A 25,562-nucleotide genomic window follows, 5' to 3' on the forward strand; every position below is an offset into this window, starting at 1 on the left:
CCAACAAACCCTCAATTCAAGCTGAGTATTGATCAGTGTCCCAGTACTGATGTCGAAAGAGACTATATGAATAGCATTTCATATGCTAATATAGTCGGTTCGTTGATGTATGCTATGGTCTGTACTAGACCCGACATAGCATACGCAGTAAGTCTTGTAAGCAGGTACATGGCGAATCCTGGAAAGGCTCACTAGCAAGCATTGAAGTGGATTTTAAGGTACATAAATGGGTCTCTGAATAGAGTCCTAATTTATGGTGGAGCCTTAGGTGAAGATAGTAAAGCAGTAATCGAAGGATATGTCGACTCTGATTATGCAGGTTGTATGGATTCCAAAAAATCTATTTTTGGATATATTTTCACTATGTTTGGCACAGCAATTAGTTGGAAAGCAACACTTCAGAAGGTTGTTGCTCTATCAACCACTGAAGCGGAGTATATTGCCTTAACTGAAGCTGTGAAAGAAGCATTGTGGCATGAAGGTTTTGCAAAGGAGCTGAAACTTCAAGGTCGAAGTATCACTAATAAATGTGATAGTCAGAGTGTAATACACCTGTCGAAGAATTCAGCATATCATGAGCGAACTAAGCACATTGATGTGAGACTGCATTTCGTCAGAGGAGTAATCGAGCGTGGAGAAGTCCAAGTGCTGAAGGTTTCGACTGAAGACAATGCTGCTGATATGATCACCAAGACATTGCCAAGTTGCAAGTTTTTCCACTGTATGCAGTTGATAAAGCTGCATGAAGAAAGCTAGTTTGTTCCCTTGATGTTGTAGAGTTAGGTCCAAGGTGGAGATTTGTGAGAAATTGGATCGAACTCTAGTATGGCCGAAGGGTAGCTTCTTCGTTCGACAGGATTAAGAATGAAGTCAAAGGTTGTTCACATGCTTGTGTCGAAGATGCTAGGGTTGTTAGCATGTTAAATTAGGTTTTAGTGTTTAAACCCTAATTTGTTAAGTTAGCTTGTTTATTAAGTTGGCTTGTGTAATGGGCCTTGTGGAAAAAACTCATTAGTTAGTATGTTAGGTTTTATTATAAATAGCATACTAGTCTCTCATCATTGCTAAGCTGCAAATCCTAATTTCGGGTGAGAGAGGTTATTTGTTATTCTTGTAAACTTGTAATCTTGTTTTAAGAGAAAGTAAAAGAATAGCAGTTATAACCAATTTTTGTGTTCCTCTTCTTCCTTGTCCTTTATTCATCCCTTATTTTATACTTTGTTCGTGGCATTGAATTCACAACAGTTATATTATAAGAAAATAGACAAAATTTTCAACACATTAGACTTAAAAAGTATCTCATTTGATTAAGCTCAGTAGGAGAAATACTAGTTACGAGTTTGATGTACCATTCTGCCTAGAGTCAGTACCAGTTTCCATTGTTCGATTAAACTGTACAAATTAGGACCTTAAGTCAAAAAATAAAATTTATAATCGAATAATAGATATTCTAAGCTTTCCAAAACATATTTATTTGCTTGATTTTGACTTCCTTCGATATTTTAAAGAACTATTCAAACCTGAGAGTATGACTAGTAACAAACATTCAGTCAGGTGTTTGTACCAGCCCCTATTGTTTTATTAAATTGTACCAACTGAGATCTTAGGTCTTAAAATAAAATCATAATCTTAAAATATATCCTCTAAGCTTACCGAATCATATTCATTTGCTTGATTCCAAATCTGTTTGTTATTTTAATAATTATTCAAATCTGATGTATGACTAGCGTGAAACATGAATTTGCGGTTGTTAAGTTGTTAATGTTTTAGGACACGGGCTCAATATTTTGATGATATATTTGCGTCAAATAATATGTGGATATGTTTATAGTTGAGTTTGATATGTCTAGAGTTGTATTGAATTAAATGAGTTGAGTTTTGAGTTATTTCATATATTAGAGTTATGTTTGAGAATCAAATGAGTTGGATTTGAGTTATTGATGTGTTTTAGAGTTGAGTTGATTCATTTAGAGTTGTTTAGGGTTAAATGAGTTGAAATTAGTGTACACCTTGTGATTCTAAATTTTAGATAAAACGTATTAGAATCAATTGTGAGTTTGTTGAATTATGGATATGCTTTGTTGAATGTTGATGGTTGTGTGATGTTGTTTTGACCTTGTTGATGAGCATTATTAAGAAATAATATAAATTATATTATTATGCTCATTTTATGTTGAGTACCTCATGAAGAGGAAAATTGTTGAGTTATGTTGATATTGTGGTTCAGAAAGGAACCACTATTGTGGCCTTATATTTGCGAATCAGTGTTATAGGACTCCGGTCTAGTGTTGTAGGACTTTGGTCCAGTGAAGAAGAACTTCGGTTCGGTGTGGTGATTGATAAGTGATAATGGGAGTAGGAGGTTCGGATGAAATTTTTTTGCATTTGTTTGTAGCATTATGCATCATGTATATCAGTGATAGATAGGACTTCGGTCTAGTGTTGTAGGATTTTGATTCAGTGTTGAGGATCTCTCAGTAACATAACTATGATATCTAGTGTTTTAGGACTTTGGTCCAGTGTTGTAGGATGGTACCACATGCACGGAAGTAGAGGAAATACACATTGCATAATGACTTTGTATATTATACATATGTGTTAACTGAATATGTTTGATGTGTGATATCCTTGTTGTTTTATGCACCATTAATATATGTGAATGTATCCTCACTCCCTATTTGTTCCATGTGTTGTATTTACACCTGTGATGTAGAATACTCAGGTAGAGGAACCTTAACTGTTTCTTGTGTTGGATAATGGCATAGTTGGTCTCTTCATGGTTTTTGTTTTGCGCTGATTAGTTTCAGTGTTTCGCTCTTCTAGTGTAATACTGGGTTGGGAATATTTGTATCCTAGTGTTCGACATGTGTGTGAAAGACCACTGATACTCGTTTTCCTTTAACTGCTATCCAGCAAGAGGCTGCATGTGGGAATGAAGTAAGTGGAAGAAGATCCGTTGAGGGTAGTGTGGCGTGGGAGTTAGAGAGTCAGGTGAGGACGTGTCTTATCCAAAGATTATTTCCTTTAGTTAATTTTCGAGGGAAAAAATTCTTTAAGTGGTGGGAGAGTTGTAACACCCTGATTTTTGATATTTTTTTTTAATAGAGTTTTAGAATGTCTTAAAGTTAATTATCCAAGTTGATGGATTTCGGGTAGAGTTTGGTGGTATTAAAACTTAGTGTAGAAGTGAGGAATTATGTTAGATTAGAATTAGACTTTTATTAATTTAATGTTTTTAACCGAAGTTAGAGTGATTAACTTAATTAAAAATTTTGAGATTTTTTATTTTATTCAGAATTATTAATATTTTTAGTTATTTAAAAAATAGAAATATGAGAATATGAGTTTTGGGGTGATAAATATACATTTTAAATAGAATTGGGAGGTAGGTATAATTATTAGTGAAATGAGGGAAAATCGTGAGGATTAATAAAATAAATGAGGAATTAGGTTTTATTTATTTAAATAGAAAAGTTGGGAGAGAATTAGTCAGTACATGAAAAGTTGAGAAAAAAGAAAAGGAAAATAAACCCTAAGAGAGCTTTCGGAAAGGAAAAAGAGAAACCTCCATTGTTAACACTTCACGTTTCTTAAAAATCATAGTAGGGAAATTATTCATGAATGGGTTTTTAAGCAACCCTTCCGCCTTCTTCCCTTTTTCTTTTCATGAGTTTTGTAAGTTCTTTTGAGGTGCATTCAATTTTCTTAGAAAGCTAACGCGATAATCTTTCTTTTGAAATGGGGAAATTATGTATGGGAGCACTACAACAATAGCAATGATCTTGTTTTATAGTAGAAGCATAGTGAAATTTAAGTTCTACTTTAGTTGTCTGGTTTCACACATAAATCAATCTTCGTAAATCCTTTAAGAGTAAAATTTATATCATATAAAAATAGACAATCCTACATATTAAACTTAATAAGTATTTCATTTCATTAAATTCAAATGGAGAAATACTATTTACAATTCTAACAAAACATTCTGCCCGGTGTCGGTATCAGTTTCTATTGTTCGACTAAAATATACCAATTAGGACCTTAAGTCCAAAAGTAAAAATTAAAGTATGATAATAGACATTCTAAGCTTTCCAAAAAATATTTATTTTCTTGATTTTGACGCTGTTTGATATTTAATAGAATTGTTCGAACCTGAGGTATGACTAGTAGCAAACATTCAGCCCAGTATTTGTACTAATCCCTATTGTTTGATTAAACTGTATCGATTGAGATCTTAAGTCTTAAAATAAAAATCATAGTATTGAAATATGTCTTGAATGAACATCTATGTAAAGTGTTTTTAAATCGCTTTGTGTAAAGCAACTTTAATGATCTTGTATTTGACTTGCGTTATAAGTAATCAAGTTCTTGGTAATATCTTATGATATATCAATTGGTTTAATTCATTGAGATGCTACCTAGCTCTCTTAGTGTCATGTTTTTCTTATGTGTTCCTTAAAACCTCTGATTTCGTTTATGGGAACTAAAACGTTTTAGAAATTGTTTTTTAGGGGATATGTCTATTCAAACCCCCTTCTAGACCTCTTTTTATCCATATTCTCACTTAACAACAGGTATCACATATGGACTTTTGATCAAAGACTTTCGACTCCAAAAATTGAGAATATGGTTCCTTCGATCCTATACGAGTTTTTTTATCCATTTGGATACTTATGGAATTCAATGAATTCCAATTATATTTCAATGATTTCCTAATGACTGATCATTCATTGCATGCATTACATAGATGAACTTATAGTAAGACCTTACTAGTGTATTCGTCAAACATTAATTGTATTTAAGATATTCTCTAAATTTTGATTCATCCAGGATGGTTAAGACCCCACACACAAAGATGGCTAGGATCGAGTTTTCTACTTGTGTAGATTTCAAAAGGGTTTTTGTTAAATCATTTCTTGTGAACTCTATTTAAAATGTAAATGGGTTGCTCTTAAGGCTTCACCCCCCAAAATTTCTATCAAGTTACGCTCACTCATCAATGCTTTTCACCGTATCTTTAAATGCCTTATTTCACCTTTCAACTACTTCGTTTTTTTAAGAGATCCAAGCATGGTGTATTGAGAATCAATTTCAAAATCCAGCAAGTATAAAGCAAATGGTCCCATATGTTATCATGCGACATCATATTTATGAAAGTGCAGTCACATTATCGTATAGTATCATACTTTTTGTTTTGAGGTTTTTTTTCAATTTAAGTGTATATGATATTAATTATTCACTTATTTGTAATTTGATTGTTATTCAAATATTCACGTGTTTGTATTTCATTTGCAATTGAGTTGTATAGTGTTTGCTTCGGTTATTTAGCAATATACCACGAAGACCTTTCACTATTCATTAAATTTAGAGTTTTGATCCATGATAGTATTCATTTTTAAGCCTAGCAAATTGTTTATTATCGTTTCACCAAGTATGGCTTGAATCACAAGTTAGAAATCTTAGATCAATTAAAATTTTCATTTGATTTAGATCAAGTGTTTTGTGTGATTCGAATATTGGACATTGTGAAAATTGGAATTTGCCTCTGGAAAACTTGACTTGAATCACAAAATGAAACTGACTCAAATCACAACCTTATGTGATTTGAATCATGTTTTAATCATGAATCGAATGAAAACTCTCCATAAAGCAAGGATTAAGATCTTCTTAATCTTACTCGAATAATGAGTTTCACTTGACTCGAATTACAATACTTTGTGATTCAAATCATGATTTCAACTTAAATCGAATCATAGCTTCACAAACCCTACTTTCCACCTTAGATTTAAATAGTTGTTTCATGGATCCAAAAACCAGTGAGTGAAACCATATGGGTGAAGCCGATAGAGAAAAAATGTCAGTTTGTCATCTCTTCTTTAGTGTGTCTATTTCTAGAACCTCCAATAATTCTCTTGTTTTTCAAGAACAAATTCTTGAGTGTTATTTATGTCATATTCACTTATTTTTGTTGCACTTTGTTGTTGTGCAATTTGTTGTTGTTTATAGGGAATTAGAGAGAGTGAGTTGATCAATATTGTTAATGATTCATAGTTGGTCAAGCTCATGATATCCATCAAGATCTAAAAACCACTTATCCAGGAATTAGTGAGAACCTTTGTGTGTGTTCTTCTTTACCTACTTCTAATTCCTTAACTAACACCTTCGTAATTAGAATGTTTGTGAGATTCCTTTGACATTGTTCATCATCTTCATCCTTAGTCATTTTCCCTTAATGTGGACTTTCATCTCTAAAGATTGAGTGTTGATGGAGACTAGTGGTACATTAGGGTATCTAATGTTTTTGAGTGAAGCTTGTTGTTTGTAACATGTGCATGTATCATTTCTCGAATGCAGTTTTGTTCTTATTGGTATATATTAAGAAAAGAGTTTAAAAATACTCCCTGGAAGACTTTGGTGAAGCCTAGTACAGATTGTTCGTAAGGAAAAGTTGGAAGATGTTCAACTTTGGTGAGATTGTGGAAAGGCTAGTCACATACATAGTTAGGATTTGTCTAATCAATGCTTAGCTAATGGCAACTGCTCGGATAAGAAATCAGTGGGATCAGGTGGATTGTCACACAATAGTACTTGGAACATGTTATTATGGATATCAAGGTTATTGGATCAAGATCTTTGAGAATATTGTTTTTGTTAGCAATTTGAGTGTCTGCATCAATAGATGGGATTATCGTGTGATAGTTTGTTGTAATCGAAAAATTCTTGTATCAAACTAATCAAAATAGTGGAAGATTGTTATTATTTCTCGATGGTTTTTAACTCTACTGAAGAGTGGAGTATGCAAAGCAAGGACGAACGACGTACCACTTTATATCTTTGTGTATCTTTCTCACTTCCCTGGCCTCCTTTAATTTTCTAGCATTCATCATTATTTATATCGTTGTTAGTGCATTATTGCATTGTTTCTATGTCACTTAGGTTAGTACGTACTTATATAGATTTATTTTGTAAGCTTAAGTCCGTGATGCAACAATCTTATCAGATCAACATAAATACAATTGTATCGTTAATGTATATCTATGTAAAGTGTTTTTAAATTTCTTTTTATAAAGCAGATTTAATGATCTTGTATATGAATTGCATTAGAAGTAATCAAGTCCTTAGTGATATATTGCAATATTTAAATTGGTTTAATTTATTGAGATGCTTCCAAGCTCTCTTAGTTTCGTGTTTTCCTTATGTGTTTCTTAAAATCTCTTATTTCTTTTGTGGGACTTAAATGTTTTTGGAAATTGTATTTTAGGGGATATGTCTATTCAACCCCCTTATAGACCTCTTTGTGTCCATATTCTCACTCAACAATTGGTATCAGAGCTGGGCTTTTAATCCAAGTCTTGCTACTCCAAAAGTTGAGGATATGGTTCCTTTGATCCTAGACGATTTTTTCTATTCTTTTGGAACCTTATGCAATTCAATAAATTCTAATTATATTACAATGATTTCTCAATGAATGGTCATTCACTGCATGCATTACATAGATTAACTTTAAGTATAATATTATTAGTGTATTCATCAAACATTAATTGTATGTAAGATATTCTCTAAGTTTTATTTCGTCCAGGATTAAACTGACAACATTTTGAGGTATGTGCAATATAATCGGTAACCTGACATTATGTCTTAAAGTTCTTCTTGATTGATCCTACTTAAGGATGAACGTGCACAACCACTCACTTGAAGTTATTTAGAGATAAAAGATAGAAACAAAAGGCATTTTCTAGTTACCTATTCTTCCAAGTTTCTTAATGTTGTTTTTATTCAGTCCCCCTTCTAGACCTCTTTGTATCCATAGTGTCACTCAAAACTATTTACCGTAATACTCTCCACCACAATCATACCTTATAATCTTGATCACTTTTCCCAATTGTTTCTCAACATCAATTTTAAACATTTTGAATTCATCAAAAGCTTCAGATTTCTTAATCAAATAAAGATAATAATTTATAAAAGAAGTCATCAATAAATGTAATAAATTATATACCACACATTGTAGGAGTAACTGGCTTCCTTATATTTGTAAGGACAATTTCTAAGAGTTCATAGCTTCTAGTTACACATTTTCTACTAGTTTTAGTAAATTTGCCTTTGATGCAATCCATACAAGTACCTTAATCATTGAAACTTAATGAAGGTAGATTATTTTATTTGGTTAATATCTCAACCCATTTCCTTAGATATATTTCTCAAGTGCTTATGCGATAAAGTAAATGATTTTATCTTAACCTTTGACATTTTAGCAATAGAATTTTTCAACAACCAAGGATGAAGTAATGTTATTAGAAGTCAAAGACAGTCTATATAAGCCATCAACAACTTGTGAGTTCAACGCCATACTTATTTTCTCTATGGATCTTCACTCCAAGTCATAACCACTACACTTAATTGAAGGTGTTATCAAAGAAATTTGCATGACATGAGTGTCAACACAGAGAACTCTGTCAAACTCAATATGCTAGAAATCATTTTCCTCTTCCAACTTCTTTAGTTGTTCCATTAGCTTTTTGACTTATTCATCATGAGACTTATTTTCCTCCTTCAGAGGATTTTCCATGTCATTCACCATCTTATTTGTAATTTTGAGTAAATCATTGGCCCTAGTTAAAGCAACTTTAACATTGGACAATGAGGTTTAGAAATCACTTAGGGTCTTCTTCTCCTCCTCCACCAACTTCTCTGGATCTTTCACTTTTTGCAGCTAGTACCAAAGCAGAATCATACACCTTCACATGTTTCAGAGATAATTCCAAAAGCGCTAGCTTCCTCGCCTCAGCAAGATCCTTCAAGAGACAGTCTCTTTTTAGAAGAACAAAGTCAGACCTCTTTTGTTAGATCTCTTTCTTGGTGGCCGCCACTACCAACAATCGAGTTTTTATATACAATATATTTTTCTTTAATCCTTGACAATCATAAGGACTAACTCCGCCAGTAAAACCTAGGATTTTCCAAAGTTAAACAAGTTTGGCCTTCAAACCTTCCTCTTTTGGAGAGAGAACAAAAGAATTGGAGACATACATATTTAGACCGTCCAAGAATTGATTATTCCTCTAGTACTTAGGAAACTTCTCCACACATTTTGAAGTTGCCGAGAAGGCAAATAGGAGGTGCATCAAAGAAGAGAGTCTATATTATCCATAGGGGGATAAAAAAATAATTATATCTTTAAATTTTTGTAAACTCTCCGTATACCTAAAATTTCTTCTTCACTTGTTTGAAGAAAGAAATCCATGATCCCGATTCGCCGTCGCCAAGGAACGTTGTATGTTGGAAAGGGGGATGAAGAGCTCTAGGGTTGGGAAATCGTTCCTATATTCACATAAGTATTGAAAGACCCTGACATAATCCGAACTTACCAGGCGCAATTGCGAAAGAGAAATTTTAAAATGATTTATAACCCATACTTAGAACTTGTTGAAGGAAAGGATGAACCCTATCATAGAGAGAGAAAACATTCCTGAAGGTGAAATTTGGCATAGTGAGCTCAAGGAAGGAAAAACCTCAACTAACTTCTTTGATACCACTCAACTTCACTCACATTCATTTTGAGGTTTTCCACTTTTTGGAGACCTCCAACTCTTTAGTGTCCTTGCTTGAACCACCATAGTATCAAGCTATCACTAATCTCTATAAATTCTATAGAAGGATACTTTACGATTAAAGTATACACCTCCAATACTTTCGGGTTAATCACTTCATTTTGAGAGGAGATGTAACTTAACTCATCACAACACAAAAATTATACGAAGAGAATTTCCAGGTTTCCAATGTTAACCATGACTAGAAATAATTAGAAACCACTGAAAGGATAGAAAGATAAAATTTTATCTTGCGGAAAATACGAAGTTCAAATTGAATAAACAAGAAAAGACCACTAAAGACTCAATAATCATTAGCAAAATATAAGTAATAAGAAAAACCTAAAGATATAAGACTCTGGTGTGAATAAAGCGAAAGGCGAAACTCAATGCATGCAACCAATTTATAAACAACTAGGGAGCATAAATCTACAATCAAGAATCAACATAACATTTGGATACGTAATCGACGACCCAAAATAAACCCTGGTTCTATGACGATACCTAAGTGCATTCAAGTTCTATAGCGGCATCGTCATCCCCTATCCTAGAAGCCTGGAGCCACATGGAGTAATCATGATACAAAATGCTTTAGTTACATGTCACAAAATTATTATGTGTGTTCCCGAAGTCACCTACTACCACTCAATGTGTCATCAATTTCTCCCCTTACATAGATGACTACTTGGGGTCCTTGAAACAATGAAGAAAAAACATTATGGAGCATTGAAGTGTTAACCTTACAGATACACTTTAGATTTTATTGACTTAACTGTTAAAATATTAACCTTATTAATGCACCTCAGATTTTCTGACTTAACCGTTGAAATGTTAACCTTACTAATACATCTAATTCTTTATCCATCAAATAATTTTGCCGTTGCTTTGGAGAACTTCTCCAATGGTCCCCAACGATCTCCATATGCACCTTACCAAATTTTTGTTCCACGTCAAAACACATACCTATTTCGATTATTTTGTAGGTTACGTTTCTTTTACTCCTTACCATATTTTTGTTGTAATTAAGAAGCTATGTTTTATTGCTACTCGAAGACTTTGTAACTTTCCCTTTATGTGGACTCTTGCCGCAAATATTCGATTTGGAGAAAAACATCAAAGAAGAAGGTATCTCCCCATTATAAAGATTAACCAATCACGTTCAACATTAAATTCATCGCATATAAGTTAGTAGGAATAAAAAAAGCACATATATCAAGGCATATGTTTTAAGTACCTTGTCGTGTTTGTGGACAAAATTATTTTGTCATATAGCTACAAAGAAATGGCAATAATTAGAAAGAAACAGAAATCTGTGATGAATTTTTTGTGGAAAGAAAGTGGAGCCCTCTCTTCTTTCTTTCTCTTTCAACTGCAACAATATTAGATGCATGATAGTCCTTTTCATTAAGAGGAAGAGGAGGCTCATGAGGTGTGGGGGTCGATTCTTGATGTTCAACCAAAGGTAGATAGCGTGGCTTCTCATGTTACGTTGCATTATTGATTGAAAAAGAGAAAGATACGGTGAAATTTTGATTTAACAAGTTTTGTTTTATGTGCCTACGTACGATCGAATATCTACTATTGCATGTTGTTTGTTGGATTTTTTGTTATTTAGCTTGGCCCTCTTGCTTCATTTGTTCCCATTATATGCATTTTAATTGATGTAGAGCCAATTGAAGTCCAACAAAATCGACAGCTAGCTCCATTAGATTGGACCACTTTCATTGTGTTTAGATCCCTTTTAAACTAATTATTTGATAATTTAAGTATCAAATTTCATAAACAATTTGCTAATCTCAAAATTTGAAGATTCAAAAAAGGACTCCGAGTGAGATTCGTGTACAAGTTGGTAACGACAAAATGGTTCGAAGATTGCAGGACAGATATTCAACGCATTAGTTTTGAAATAATTTGATTGAAGAGAAGTCCTTCGAAGTTTTGAAAGATACGCTAGAAAGACCAAAAGTCGAATGTTGTAGAAGTTGACAAAGTTAAATATTAAAGTTAAGAATAATTAAGTTAATTTTTTAAGATAACAAGATGTATCAAGCATGCAATCTTGACAATCTACTATAAATAGATTGATTGATTTCATAATTAAGAAATTCATTTTTTTCTTATTAGTTTCTTGAAAAGATGAAAACATATGTCCTATTATGAATATTATAGGTTATATATCATTTTTGGTCCCTTACCTCTATCTCTGGGTCCATTTTGGTTATATTTCTTTTAAAGTGGCCACTTTAATCCCTTATCTTTTAAAAGGGTGTCACGTTTATCCTTTCTGTTACAAACGTTAGTCAAAGTCAATTTTGAATGCCCATTGGTTCTAACGTGGTAAGTAAGTGATGAGGTGGACGAAAAAAGCTATCATATCCTAACCCATATATAATTTTCCATTTTCATTTCATTTCTAACACAAATGATAATCCTAGTAGAGAGTGAAGATGGCAAAGGCTGAAGCTTGAGTGAAGACAGCGAAGGTTGTAGCTTGAGTGAAGACGACAAAGGCTGAAGCTTGATTGTTTCGATTGAAAGTGTAATCTAGAGTATCGTTGAAGACGAAGGCGAAATCGAGGTTAGCATCACTTATATTTTTTCAATTTTAGGGTTTTTCTATTCGTAAATCTTGTTTCTCCCCTTTTCTGCTAGTTTGCTAGAGTTTTTACCCCATTTGATAAATTTATACTCTTTTTTTGACTTAGGTTAAGATGGATGAGTATACGTGTTTGAAAATTCATCATAATGGTGAGTTTTTAGACAGTGAAAAAACTTTGTATGAAGTGGGAAAATTAAATGAAGTAAAAATCTATGTGGATAGGTGGAGTTTCTTTGAGTTGGTTGGCATACTGAAGGATCTAGGTTATACTTAGGTAGATACCATTTATTAAGTGACCCTTCTTTTGGTATGAATGTGCTTAATGATGGCAAAGGTGCGTTAGAGATTGCTGACCTCTAAAGGGTTCACTTGATGTTGATGTTTACATAGAACATCCCTTATCCCATCCCGAGTATGTTGATGGTCCTATAGAAGAACATATAAATATGGAGGAAGATATAATTCTTAAGGATACGTTCAACCCTGATGAAGAAGACATGCTTACAAAGCTTTATGAAGAAGTCACTAGGGATGATGATGGTTGTGAGGGTCTGAACAATGTTGTTAAGGGTCTAAAAGATGGTGGTGGTTAGGGTCTGAATGATGGTGTTGGTGAGGGTCTAAATGGTGGTGGTTTGGTGCATAATAGTAATACTGGTTTGTTGAATGTTAATACTAATTATGATGACAATGAGGATGAAAGTTCCTTGAAAATTGAATTTGATGATTCTGATCTGAGTGAAAATTATTCTGAAGAACATTTAGATAATCTTGTTGAATATGATGGAAATTAGGAAGGAACAAGTAAAAAAAAGAAATGGAAATGGGAACAAGATAATGAAGAGGAGTAGGGGGTTGTAAATGAAAGTGAAGAATTATAAATTGGATGTGAAAGGGATGGAAGTGCTGGAACAATCAAGAAGTATCCCATGTTCAAGTTACTCAAAGATATGTCAGATTACAAATGGGATTTAGGAACTTGTTTTAGTTCAAAAAGTGAGTTTAAGGAGGCCATACAAACATATGTTGTCCACTATGGGAGAAACTTAAAGTTTAGAAAAAATGCTAAACCAATGGCCAGGGTGGTATGTAAGGAAGGTTGTTAGTGGGAAGCATACTGTGGCAAATGGCCAAATGAGGAGATTTGGCAACATAGGAAAATAATTGATATCCACAATTGTAGTAGGCAATACAATGTGAAAATGATGATTACTAAATGGCTGAGTAAGACGATTCAAAATTCACTTAAAAACAATCCTAGGATGAAGATAAGGGATACAAAGGATAATGCTAAAAGGAAATGGGTTGTAGGGTTTAACAGGACAAAGAAAATTAGGGCTAGATTTGCAGCGAAGGATACGGTAGATGAATCATTTTAAAGGGACTACGCAAGAATTTATGTCTACTGTCATGAAATTCTAAGGACAAATCTTGGCTCAACTCTCAAATTGAATGTCACACATGTGCAAAAATAAATTAATGATACAAGGCCTTATTTCAAGAGATTATATATATATATATATATATATATATATATATATATATATATATATATATATATATATATATATATATATATATATATATATATATATATATATATATATATATATATATATATATGCTATGATGCTAGTAAGGAGAATTTCAAGATGTGTAGGCATGTTATTGGACTTAATGGATGCTTCTTAAAAGGTTTTTGTGGGGGTCACATTTTGGCAAGAATTGGTAAAGATCCTAATGATCAGGTGTTACTAATAGCCTTTGCTGGTCAGGGTTTTTGGAGCATCTTATTGGTGATCTAAGAGATAGGAATGAATGACTACCATACACATTCATTTCAAATCAGCAAAAGGTATCAATAAATTCTTCTATAAAAGTCTTTTCAAGTTTGTTCATTATGTGTCTGTGTGTGTAAATTATGTTTTTTTTATATTTTGTTTACTTGGTCTTTTGCATGCAATGGATGAACTAATACCTGATGTTGAACAAATATTTTGTGTGAGACATGTATATAAAAATTTTAGGAAGAATTTTTCTGGAAAGTTATTGAAAAGAGGTTATTTGGAAGGCTGCTAAATCAACTTATCACAAGCATGAGAAAGAGAAATGAAAATAATGAGAGAGGTCAATGAATAGGCTTTTAAGCACATGATGGAGATACCACCTAGGTTTTGGAGTTAATCTTTTTTTAAGACACAATTCAAATGTGACTCTGTTCTGAATAACATGTCTGAAGCATTCAATAGTGTGATGTTAGAGTCAAGGTAAAAGCCATTTGTGGCTATGCTGGAAGAAATAAGGACGTACTTCATGTAAAATGACACCATCTACTCAAGCTTCTCAAGTAACTCAGACTATGGCATCTTAGCAGGGTTCTCAAGGCACTTAGGCTAGGGAATTTCAGCAAGCTTTTTAAGGAACTAGAGCTAGGGCATCTTAGTAGTCATCTCAAGGCACTCAGGCTAGGTGTAGCGGTGAAATTTGTGAGACTAAAGTCATTGAATAGACTTAGCTCATTTGTTTTAAAACAGAGTTGCCATCGCGCTTTATTGTTTCCAAAGGAAATGGGAGAAAGAGCGAATAAAACCCAAAGAAGTTTTTAAAATCAAAACTAATAAAATAAACAGAGATTTAGATACGGAGGGTTTGTTATGCAAGGGAAAGGTTTTAAGAACCCCTCACATTTATGGTACTCCATAGGAACCTCTTTGAAAATACTGTTATTTTTGGTGTTGTTATTTTGAAAATGCCTTTATGTTTTTGTTTAAATAGAGTGGGGAGATGAGAAAAGAAGTTTTTAAAAGTCAGCTCGATAAGATATTGCATCTTAGGCCTACATACCCCTTTATCAATAGGGAAGTCAAAGCTTTCGTAGTTCCTCTTAAAAGGAAAATAAAAGAGCCAAAGTTGAAAAATATTTTTGGGTGTTGAGCTTTAACAATACTCAACGGGTTTTTAAGAGGTTAAACTTTAACAATACTTAAGAAGTTTTTAAATTGGGCCAAGCTTTAACAATACATGGTCTAAGAGTATTTTCACCGGGAATAATTCTCCTCTTAGTACCAAGGTTTTAAAGAAGGGGGTTGGTTGAGCTTTAACAATACAAAACCAAGGGTTGATTTTAAAAAGGTTGAGCTTTAACAATACAAAACCATTTTTAAAACAAGTGCAAATCTTTAACAATACTAAGCACAAAGATAAAAGAGATTGGAAAAGAGATTGAGTACCTTGACAATTTTAGTCAATACCATTCTCATTCCTTTGGAGTTTAAACAACAACTCAAGCAATCAATCAATGGATACATCAAGTGTGTGTGTGTGTGTGTGTGTGTGTGATAACATTTGTCACAAAACACAAACAAGTGAGTATAACAAAGAGATCAATGTAAACTCAAATGATAATGGATCAAAGGATGTTTATACCTTGGAATAATTTCATGTATGAATGAATATGATATGATGATGGATGGATAGAAATATCTCATGAAACATGGTTAGTAAACAAAGTATATATACAAATGATAATACAATAAATAAAAGTACAAGTGTACGAGGATAAAAAATCAACAAGTATATGTACATAAGTAAAGACAATGATCAAAGCAACAAGTCATATTAACAAGGTAAGGCTAAAGATCGTGGATTTCGAATTAGGGTTTTGAAAGTTAGGGTTTTAGAAACTCACCTAAACCTAATTGATTTTAATGACTAAAGTACCAATTTCTAAAGGAGAATTGGTCTAAAGGTACATGGTATGGTCAAAGAGACATCACACTAATTCTTAAAATATTCACACAAAAATAACAAGAGTTTATTTGATGGAAATATTAAAAGAGAAATAATTTTTTTGTATTTTTAAACATATAAAAGGATTTGTTTTGATTTAATTTTTAAATATTAAAATAATAAATATTTTTTTATTTTTAATTATAGTATTAAAATAGATAACATAAATGAGTAGTGTACAAAATTTGGTTTAAAAATAAATTATTTTGCTACTTTAAATAAAATAAGAAAGTTGTAAAAGAAAATAAAATAAACAAGTGGTAAAATATTAATTTTGGTCTTAGGGAGGTTTGAACCCACGCCCTAATGGTTACCAAGTCAAAACTTTACCACTGAACCAACGCGCTCTATTTGACTAGCTATTGCGCGTGTTAATATATAAAATAAAACATGTTCCAAGTTCAGATCAACTTCATCTTCAACCTTGAACCTGCCATGGATCCCAATTCAAATTTCTTCAAACATTGATCAATTTCAGTGAAATAATGTGCATTCTATTCAGCATCTAACCACAAACTCAACCATACAAGTTTGATAAATTTATTCAAACTGGAGCTCATGAATTTGACTTAAAACCGTATGAACCCTAATTTTTCAAACTAAAATTAAATGATGGATATGCACAATAAATCCCTAAATCCTTAGGGCTATTGATCCTCACATGATTCTAAGTAGAATGGTATCAAGAAACATAAAGATTGATGCTTAAATCATAGATCTCGAGTATGATTTTCTTACCTCTGAAAATGGAGATTGAACTCTTGCTTAGAGGTGTTACAGAGCTTGCTTAAGGACCTGGATAGCTTCCTTGTACCTTAAGGAAGCTAAATGAATGCTTGGAAAGACCTGAAACCCCTTAGAACTTCAAACCCGATAGTACCTACAAAACAAGAAATATGAAATGGTGGATCTGATTCTAGGTGTTACATAACTTGTTTGATGATTTGGATAGTCTCTATATGGTATATAGAAGGTGTTTGGATGATTAGTTTGGACAATGTGTGAGTTTGGTGAGAGTTTGAAGGTTAAGGTTTCAAAAGGTTCTTTAATGGAGGTTTAATGGTGATTCTGAGTTTGAGTGGTTTTTTAGGGTGGTGGAGATGATGAAAAGCTCACAAATGATGTTTAGAAGCTATTGGGATGCTTGGTTTGCACGCAGAACTTATATAACTCAAAATGACTAGTGAAATGCAAATGACACAAATTTGGAATTTCAAGTGAGCGGGTGAGATTGAGAATTGTTGTTTGTTTGTTTTCTGAAGCAAGGTCCTCTATTTATAGGCACAAATTAGGGTTTGTGGAGGGAAAAATCAGATCGAATGGAAGTCACATGTGAAAGTTAGCCAACTTTGTTTCTTTGTGAAGAAAGCTTGATTTCCATGGTTCCAATGGTGAAGTACCAACTTTAAGCATGCCTGGGAGGCTTTCTCTGCAGATTGAGAGGTTGCTTGTTATGTTTGAAATGCTTTTGCTGCAAAGGGAACCATATAGTGGCTCAAGAGAAGAGTTGTTGGTGATTAAAGTCACTTTACAAGAATGGAAGTGTTAACTTTGTGCCATTAATGGAATAATCACTTGGATAATGCATTAGACACTTGGATTATAGCTCAAAAGCAAGTGAAATTATCTGAGTTTAGTGTTTGGAACAAGTTACATGGGCTGTAGGAAAGGAATCTTTGCATTTGAAATGGTTTTGGTTCATAACTTCTTCATGTTCATGTTTGAATTTAAGTGTTATGGAATCATATTGACAAAATCATATTTCATAGCTCAAGTGATGAAATTCCATGCTAATGGTCGCTTTGGAAAGCCCTTGCTACATAATTCAATCCACTTGGTAAAAGTTTTCTCAAACTCTCTTTGGATCATAGTGAAAAATGGCCATAAAGTTGGAAGAAATCCATGTTAAAACTCTTGAAATTTCTCTAAGTTTGTCTAACATAAACTTCTTGATCCAATATCTTCCAAATTAATCACTTTTTGAAGAAATGCTATTAGTGACAAAGTTGTTTTTTTGATCAAAATCTACAACTTTTATGTTGGAATATTTTTGAGTTTGTAGGTGAATTTTGAAGTTCAAAAGATGAGGTCAAAATCACTTAAAACTCTAATTTTGACTTTTGTTGACTTTTTTATCTTTGATTGATTTTCTTGATTTTTCTTGATCAAATGACTTTAATAATCACATGTTGATGATTTTGATCCTAAAAAGTCTATAGTTGACCATATTTCTCAAAAGCCAAAGGTTGACCTACACAGTTGACTTTTTCTAGATGAACTGCAATCTTGTGGATTTCAATTGAATCAAGCTCTCCTCTTCAAATGAATGATGTGAATGGATTATAATGTTGATTTGGAGACCCTTGAATCATAGTTTGAGCCATGGAGCTATGTCCTGATAAAAGTCAACTCTCCAGGTGAATTAGGTCAAAAACCCTAATTTGGGCACCAGATGAATTTTGAAGTTCTTGATTTTGATTTGAGCCATCCTTGGGCTTTGATTTTGATGGTGATAATCACTTGGGAATATGAGAATGTTTGGGCTCCTTTGTAGGCCTCAAAATCCTAATCCAGTTTAGGCCCTTTTGATCAGTCTCTTGTTTTAGAACACAAGCAACAAACAACAATATTGTTGGTATTTTGGTTAGCAAATAATGTATGCATGATGATAATGATGATGATGATGTTCCTATTATATGAAATAGGATGGGATCTCAATGGTAAAAAATTGGGGTACAACACTAGGGCATCTCAGCAAGCTTCTCAAGGAACTCGGGCTAGGGCATTTCAGCAACCTTCTCAATCAAGGGCATCTCACCAGGCATCTCATGATAGGCCAAATAAGTTATCTATTAGGAATACTTATTCATCTATTATGCAGGATCCAAACAACCAGGCTAAGTACCTAAAAAAATGAAGTTTGCCCCCATCACAAGGAAGACTACTCCAACAAAGAGATCCACCCCCAAAGAAGACTATTTATTGTCTATTCTAGATATATTATGGATCCACTTTTGTATTTCAAATGTTTATCTATATTCTGGATCGACTTTATTATTTCTAATGTTTATCTGTATTCTTAACCACTCTAACAATCTAATATATTATGAACTATGTTTTGTAACCATATTTGAATAAGGTTGAATGAATGTGAATAATTTTCCTGTCATTTTTCTAGCATATTGCATTTTGATACATTTTGTCGTCATGAGCCAACATTATAGAAATTTGAATTCAACTGATATACAGATATTGAAACATTACCAAGTCAACATTGATACTCATATTTTGGTACTACATTTTGCAAGTCAACATTGAATTTTGGTATAGTGCATTGAATTTTGCAATCAAACTAGTAAACTGCATTGAATATTGGTATACTCATATTACTAAGTCAACATTGAGTTCAACTGATATAATCATACATAGTCAATTACAACATCTTGAGTTCAAATAATATAGTGCAATTACATTTAAAACTGGTACATTATCAACTAAACCTAACATAGGGAAATTGGTACATAGTGAATCTTTGTTTGCTAACATAGCCAATTACAACATCTTGACTATTACAAAAGTGAACACAACAAAAAACATAAACTTCCAAATCTTTTTTCACTTGATTTGATTCTTCATAAAAAACATAAAATTCCATTAGTAGAAGATTAAAAATAAGTATAACCAAGAATATTTACACTTCAACTAACCTTAAAATGTGGGCAACCCCAAAAAAGCTTTCCATAGTTGATGACTTATCTTGCCTTTCAAAGAACAGCACAGTTTCCATAATAACAATAAGGTTTCAACGCATATTAGAACATCTATAAACCTGTGATTCAGAATTTTGAACACTCTTGTTTTTTTGCTGATGATGATGAACCACGCGCAAAACTCATTATTATGGAACCAAATGTTTCGAATTAGGTGTCGTTTGAGGGGTTTCTAATTTTTGAATTAGGTCTTGTTTATGGGGTAAGTTCCATACCCCAATTTTGAACCCAAAGATCCCACTTAATTTATCATCATCATTCATCTCATCTTGAAATCATTCATCATCACTAACCCCAAAAATACAAGAGACATATGTTTCTTTGCTTACTTCTTTCACAAGATAGGTGTATTGGATCAATGAGCTCAAGTAATCATGGTTTTGTGACTCCCAAGGGGATTCAAGCTTCTCATGTGATCAAGTGATTTCCCTCATCAATATTCAAGTTTAAGTGTGCCTCAATTCAAGATCATCAACTTTAAAATTCATTTGGTGCACAAATTAGGGCTTTTGACCTAATTCATTGGAAGGGTTGACTTTTATTCCAGGAATTATCTTTTGGCTCCAAACATGATTTTAGGTCCTCAAGGACTTAATTATATCCCACTCTAATGATCTATTTGGCTATAGGAGCTTAATTCATTGATTTTGAAAAGATTGCAATTCAACTATAAAAATTCAACTGTCTAGGAATCAACTTTGACTTTTAATATTTTTGGTCAACCATGGAATTTTAAGGTCAAGGATTATGAAATTATGGTTGATAGAACAATTTGATCAAGTGGAATCAAGAAATTTGAAGTTACTTGCAAAGGGACAAAAGTGAAGTATTTGAAAATTTCACTAAGTCCACAAAAATCATGTTCAAGTGACCAACTTTGAAGGCTCATAACTTCATCAAGTCACCATTTTTCATGCTCCGAAGAAAATTGAAGACCTTCTTTTTACTACAAATTTGTCCTAGAGGATGAATTTCCAAAAAATACATGAATTTGAAGATATGAATTGATCAAAATGGAGTCTCAAAGTTGTAAAAGTTCCAGCACTTAGAAAAATTTCTAAGTGTAAAAAAAACCGCTTATTTTTCCAAAGTCGGTGGGTATTTTTCTCCATGATCCAAGTTGAATTTCTTCAAGTTCCCAGCATAAAATTTGTAGAGGGTGATATAAGCTTTACAAAAACTCTAAGAGCATGAATTTATCATGTGTGAACTAAGAGAATCGAATTTGTGAAGATGGCACCATAAAGTTGCTCTTGAGGACCATCTCCATGTTCAACAAAGTTGCAAATCTCAAACCATTCCTCTACTAATCAGTTTGCAGACTTACATTACTCCAAAATCTTGACATAATCCGATCCGTACACCATTAATTGAAGCATTATCCAAGTGGTTAAGGGTTTGTCCATCAAAACATTCCATTTTTGCACTAAAGGCATCATTGCCATTCTTGAAAAGTCACTTTAATCACAAAAATTTAAGCATTGAGCCCGTACTTGGTTGCTTCTTATCACAAAGCATTTTATAACCAAGAAGCAACCATCTACAACCTGTAAACCACCCTACAAAGCATGCTTGATCATTTTGGAACCATGGTTTTCAAGATAACTTCACCATTAAGCTAACTAAGTCAACTTGAGACTGGTAACTCCAAATGAACCAATTCCTTCACTCGTAAATCACAATTTGTGCCTATAGATAGAGGTCCTTGCCTCTAAAATGAAAGATAAAAAAAATCTCAAAATCACTACTTCACTTGAAAGCTCCATCTTTTCATTTTTCACAAACTTGCAAAGTCTCAGTTACTCTCAAGTCCTTTGCAAACTATCCATTCAAACACTTCATATACATCATATAGAAGCTGTAGAAACCTTAATTTTGCATCTGTAACACCTCCATCATCATCCTCCATTTTCAAGTTTCATCACTTGCAACTTGAAGCGAATAGAAGGTTCTAGGCATCCTCAAAGAAAATAAACTATTCCATTAGCTTCAGGAAGGTCCCGTGAAGCTTTTTGGATCATCACTTTGCTTTTGGAAGTAATAGAAGGGCATTGGAATTTCTCCAATTTGTAAGATTTTTTCATTTTTGAACTACATCATTTTGAATATTTCTTGATATTATTCTGCTTGTTTACTTGCCATGAATAAAAGCCCTATGAAAATAGGCATTGATTGAGCTTGATTGTCATTTAATTTAATTTTGAAAAAATTAGGTTTTTTAGGTTTTGTTCAAAATTTGTGAGCTACGACCAATATTAATTTATCATATGTACGTTTTTGGAATCCTCATAAAATTATGAGCAAGTTTGGTTTTTACACATTTGAATTTGGTTGAGAAATAAGAAAGTTGCATTTTTTTTGAAAAATAGTTAGAGTAACCATAAACACGACGAAAAAGATGAAGTTGATGAACTTCAAATTTTGAACTTTGAGGCTTTTAAAAAATATAATAATATGAATTCAATTTAATAAACAGATGTATAATCACCACAGTGGTAGAGCGTGAGCCTTATTGTCACCTTGTACCCTTGGGTCTGGGATTCGAATCCCTTTCTCCCCAAACCTTTTTGATTATTTTATTTTTCTATCATTTTTATCTTATTTATATATTTTATGTATTGATTGCATTTGACAATCACTAATAGCGCGCTGGCCCAGTAGTATATTTTTAGTGTGATAACCTTAAAAGCCAGAGTTCAAACCTCCTTTGCCACAATTAATTGTTTTACCACTTCTTTATTTGCCCTTTTTTTACCATTTTTATTTCCTTTTGATTTTATTTTTTATCACCATGATTATTTATTTATTTTTCTCTAACATATAAAATCATAAAAAATATTTTTTTATTTAGTATATTTAACACTTCTGTATATATTTTAAATTATATTCAAAAATCATTAAATATGTTTTGTTTTCTTTAAAAAAAAACTTTTAATTGACTTTATACCTTGATTAAATAAATTGTTATTGATACCTTGTTAATATTAACACCTATTATACAAATCAAACTTTGTTTCTTATTTATTTATACCATGAATTATTCTCTAAAAATGATTAAGAAGCTTGATTAAATATGAACTTCATTGTGAAAAACCCTAAATTGTCCAAAACCCTAATCATACTTGATCTTGATACTTATGCTTGACATGCTTTGATGCCATATCTCTTGTACACTTTTAATGATTAACATGATATTACTTGAGATGCTTTTGTCTTGATGCTTGATTGAGATGTTCATACACTTGCTTGATTCACATTGATGTTACTTGTGTTTCCAATCCAAAAGAATGGGATAGTCTTAACTAAAATTGTTAAGTACTTTCCCTCCTTGTTTATTTTTTAAACTTTATTTACAAATGGTTTTCATTCCCCTTAGCCATTTTGGATCTTTTATTCTTTTCAAACCTTTTTAAGGAAACTACAAATGCTCTGACTTCCCTATTGCACAAAAGGGGTATGTAGGCACAAGATGCGATGTCTTGCCAAGCATAATAAAATTATTTTCTCACCATCCCACTCTATTTCACAAAACAATAATATATTTTTTTCAAAGAGGTTCATGTATGGTACTACAGATGTGAGGGGTACTAATACCTTCCCTTTGCATAACCAACCCCCGTATCTAAGATCTCCGTTTGTTTTATTAGTTTTGATTTGAAATACTTCTTTGGGTTTTATTTCGCTCTTTTTTCAATTTCCTTTGGAAACAATAAAGCGCGGTGGTGACTTTCACTAAAATACAAGAAGGGTCAATCCAATGGCCTCGATCCAAGATAAAATATTCTTCAGAGCCGAAAAGAGTTCTTCAATGTCAAAAGCAACAGCCTATCTAAATGACGCATTCTGATTTTTGAGTTGGAAGCAAAAAGCGTATCTGAGCTGAATTATGATTTTGAAAAGTAGCTTAGCTTCAAAGCATTTGTAAATACTCTTCTGATGAGTCATTCAACATTCTTCAGAACTCCTGATGTCACTTCAGAATTGAGATGAATAGTTCTTCTAATGTATGATGATACTGATAATTTTCTGGACAAAAATCCTAATCAACCAAAATAGTGAATCTGCACACTTAAGAAACTATTAGAGTACAAAATTGTTGCGTAACAAATATATGTATTGTTATCATCAAAACTTAAAGATTGAATGCAAAACCAAATATTGTTCTAACAAGGTTTTAGTCATTACTTAGTCAAAGATTTTCATATATCAAATATACCAAAGTCTAAACATAGATTTAGGTTTGGTAACCTTATAATCTATTGAAACTTAATGTTTTTGTATAATTTAATAGGCTGAGATATTGTCTATTAGGTAATATGACTGATCTCACATCGTTGATTCAAACATGAGCTACAACGAGAGTTTCGTGCAATAATATTAATAGATGATTAGAATTCCATATTACTCATCAAGTATGTTACATGATAATAGGTCAATGAAATATAACGCTAACAAGTATTATTAACTTTTAAACACCAAAGCTCATTTTACTTTCTGATATTTTACTTTCCTTATTCAAAACAAATCAAACACCTGGTACACCATCCTTAAAGTTATTGAATCTATTGAATGATCTTTAAAGAAAAACTAGTCCTTGTGGAGATGATAAAAATGAACTTGTTACATATACTCTAACAAAAAATGGTGTTGTTGTTGGGGAATGACGTTAGTTTTTAAATATATTGCGATAGTTTTTATAATTTTATGTATTTAAGGAAAATGCCCAACCATTTAATGAATCACCATTTGCAAGATTGTCTTAATTAAGGGGGTAGGTGGTTGCTTTTGACATGGAAGTCATTCATGCCTACCTTGAAGACAAATATGCAGGTGATCTAGAGAGATTAGTTCCTTTTGCTAGGCAGTAGGCAACTGGGATTACGATAGGATAGCCACATATATTTGTTGATGAAGGAAAGTCCTATGAGATTAGCATGACAATAAGCCCATCTTCTTCAAGAGAGTTGATTTATCCATCCAGCCCCAAATTTTGATGGCCTTCATTTCTATAACACTACTCTAAAGAGTCAAAATTCATATGCAACTCTCCACACCGTGTAATTTATGTGGTATATCCTTAAGGGGAAATATATAGATATTTCTAGGGTAATTTCAAACAAAATCCGGAGTATTCTAAATTCACAACGGAAAATAATCTCTTGGTTTTCCTGGTCTGGTCACAGGATAATGCAAGCTACATAATGTTGATATTCTAAATAACTACCATATGCGCCTTACTTCTAAATTGGAAAATGATTTTATATATCACCACTGCATGATCATAATAAGAAGGGAACCACCACCACAAATCCTATTACTATACCACCTGAGTTTTAACAAGAGATGGTAAGATTTAATTCCATGGACCCAAACCCGAGAGCATGTTTTGAGTATAGTTGGGATGTCGGTAATTCATACCACATATCTATGATTTCTCTCAATGAGTCCATGTACTAAATTCATATGATCCAATACCCACTCCAAAGGATTTTAGCAGCTACCTCCAGTGGACTATGAGTAGGCCATTCTACTCAGGAGGTGGTAGTGGTGAAGCTATTGGGGGAGGTAACGTGCAAGAAGATAATGAAGAAAATGAAGAAGAGGAATATAAAAGTGAAGAAGAAGAAGAAGAAGAAACGATATGTGAATATGAGGATTAAACTATTTGCGCATCGTTTCTCCATTATTGTGAACTTCATTTACTTTTATTTACTTCTATTTAGTTAGTTTTATTGTGTTTTGAACAATTTGAACATGTTGGTCATTTTGTAATCAGTACGTGAGCATGTTCAAATTCCTGAAACATATGAGTATCCT

This window comes from Vicia villosa, linkage group LG1 (assembly GCF_029867415.1).
Source record: "Vicia villosa cultivar HV-30 ecotype Madison, WI linkage group LG1, Vvil1.0, whole genome shotgun sequence".
NCBI classification, from domain to species: domain Eukaryota; kingdom Viridiplantae; phylum Streptophyta; class Magnoliopsida; order Fabales; family Fabaceae; genus Vicia; species Vicia villosa.